Raw genomic sequence first — 2,674 nt, forward strand, 5'->3', positions numbered from 1 at the left:
AAACCTGAAAGGATCTGTCTAGCGTTACGCTGCTTAGGGCCACGGGTAAAGAATATTGTTCTCACCCTTACACGCTCTCTATTTCTCTCCCTCTACTTTCTCTCTCCATCTATCTCTTTTCCCCTGCTCTTTCTCTCTCTCCCTATATCTATCTTCCCCTGCTCTCTCTCTCTCTCTCTGTGAACCTGAGAATGAGGGATGGAGGAGTGGAGCTGATTTCTCCTGTTGTTCAACAGCCAAGTAAGATGACAAATGGGTGAAAGTAAAGTAAAAGGTGGTGTTAAGTTCCTGCTCCTTCAGTGAGAAAGAATGGGATGTATGTCCAGGGTACTTTAAGTGTTTTCTAAATACATTCATGGCCTCCCTAAGACTCAATGAAGGATTCAAACGCATGGAATTTCAATTCAATTCATGAATTGATGAGTTTAAAATGGGGTTGACCCTAATACCGATGCATACTGTATCTATTCTATACTTTATATTTCTACGCTCTCCCTCTCTTACCTTTTTTGAGCCTTGCTCCTCTTCCACTCCGTCTCCCACGACAACGTAAACAACTTTCCTCCCGAACCTCTGAATTACTCTCTCAAAACAGCTCTCCTTCCCTGCAGACAGACACACAGGTTAGAGACAGATAGACAGGTTAGAGAGACAGACAGACAGGTTGAACCTCTGAATTACTCTCTCAAAACAGCTCTCCTTCCCTGCAGACAGACACACAGGTTAGAGACAGATAGACAGGTTAGAGAGACAGACACAGGTTAGAGTGACAGATAGACAGGTTAGAGAYACAGACACAGGTTAGAGAGACAGACAGACAGGTTGAACCTCTGAATTACCCTCTTAAAACAGCTCTCCTTCCTTATAGAGACAGACAGTCAGTGAGTCAGACAGACAGGTTGGGCTAACAGATATAAATGAAGCCCGGCTAGTTACTTTTCCACACTGCGCTAGTAGACACCGTGCCAAACCAACCCGCCAGACCGGTTCAATTGTGTCATTTTTTTAGACATCGGACGGCACAGATTTTGGACCTGAATCGTGGTCTACCAGCCCGGGCTGGACAAGGCCCCAAGATCTTCAAGGTCCATCCCTGGGTTTAACACATGGGACCTTATATCAACACACAGCCACAGGAAGACCACAGATAATTCCCAAATGGCACTATATCCCCTATATTGTGCACTACCCCATAGGGGCTATGGTCAAAAGTAGAGTACTATTTAGGGAACAGGGCCCTACACACCCAAACAGAGCAATGGAGAATCGTATACGGGTACTGAAGTATGTAGAAACAACACTGTGTTTGAGCGTAACTGCCTTGAGGCTCCCTTTTAAAACACATGATGCTTCACCATAATACGACTCAGTGTAAACAGTAGAGTCCCAGCCAGGGGATTTGATACGATCAACTCTGCAGATAAAGACAATGTGAGACGCATTAAAGTGTTTCGTTTCCCCCCCCCCACCCACCCAAAACACTGGACAAATGGCATCTAACAAGCTAAATCAGCATCACATGCTACAGGGTGTGTCCAGAGTAAAGGAACCAGCTTCACGTTATGTTCAGACCAGATAGAATAGACGAACAGGTCAATACAAACAGGGCAATAGAGAGACAAACATACAGGTAGACATTGAAAACAGAGAGGATAACTTATTTACCTATTTTTGGTAGCATATAATATTGTCAATAGGAAACACTATCCCAGTCCGTACAGCAGGACTTTAGCCAGGGCAGGTATGAGCTGGGTGGTGGTCACCAGGATATTCACACAGTTTGACCTGCACACAGAGGAGGACGAGAAGAGAAGGATGAGAGGAGGACGTGAAGAAGAGAGAGATGAAGAGGAGGATGAGAAGAGAGAGAGATGAGGACGAGAAGAGAGAGAGATGAGAGGAGGACGAGAAAGAGAGAGATGAAGAGGAGGATGAGAAGAAGAGAGATGAGAGGAGGATGAGAAGAGAGAGAGATGAAGAGGAGGACGAAAAGAGAGAGATAGAAGGAGGATCGAGAAGAGAGAGATGAGAGGAGGATGAAAGAGAGAGATGAGAGGAGGATGAAGAAGAGAGATGAGAGAGGATGAGAGAGAGAGAGATGAGAGGAGACGAGAAGAAAGAGATGAGAGGAGGATGAAGAGAAGGACGAGAAGAGAGAGATGAGGACGAGAAGAGAGAGATGAGAGGAGTACGACGAGAGAGAAGGATGAGAGGAGGATGAGAAGAGAGAATGAGAGGAGGGACGAGAAGAGAGAGATGAGAGGAGGACGAGAAGAGAAGGATGAGAGGAGGATGAGAGGAGGACGAGAATAGAGAGATGAAGAGGAGACGAGAAGAGAAGGATGAGAGGAGGATGAGAAGAGAGAGAGATGAGAGGAGTACGAGAAGAGAAGATGGAAGGAGGAACGAGAAGAGAGAGATGAGTGACGAGAGAGAAGGATGAGAGGAGGGACGAGGAAGAGAAGGATGAGAGGAGGATGAGAAGAGAAGAGATAGAGGAGGACGAGAAAGAGAGATGAGAGGAGTACGAGAAGAGAAGGATGAGAGGAGGATGAGAAGAGAGAGAGATGAGAGGAGGACGAGAAGAGAAGGATGAGAAGGAGGAGCGAGAAGAGAAGGATGAGAGAGGATGAAGAAAGAGAGAGAGATGAGCAGGAGGACAAGAAAGAGGAAT

At 46.1% G+C, this 2,674-nt stretch overlaps 1 long non-coding RNA gene across 1 annotated transcript in view; it reads right to left on the reverse strand.

Moving 5' to 3' along the window:
- Positions 1 to 1,665: 1,665 nt before the first annotated feature.
- The window catches only part of LOC139024498 (uncharacterized), a 4,905-nt gene continuing 3,896 nt past the window's right edge, over positions 1,666 to 2,674 (reverse strand). Inside the window, exon 3 of the long non-coding RNA XR_011475822.1 lies at positions 1,666 to 1,785. This is a non-coding gene — a long non-coding RNA (uncharacterized lncRNA). The remainder of the gene's footprint in view (positions 1,786 to 2,674) is intronic.

Source organism: Salvelinus sp. IW2-2015, unplaced genomic scaffold, assembly GCF_002910315.2.
Source record: "Salvelinus sp. IW2-2015 unplaced genomic scaffold, ASM291031v2 Un_scaffold1584, whole genome shotgun sequence".
Classification (NCBI taxonomy): Eukaryota; Metazoa; Chordata; class Actinopteri; order Salmoniformes; family Salmonidae; genus Salvelinus; species Salvelinus sp. IW2-2015.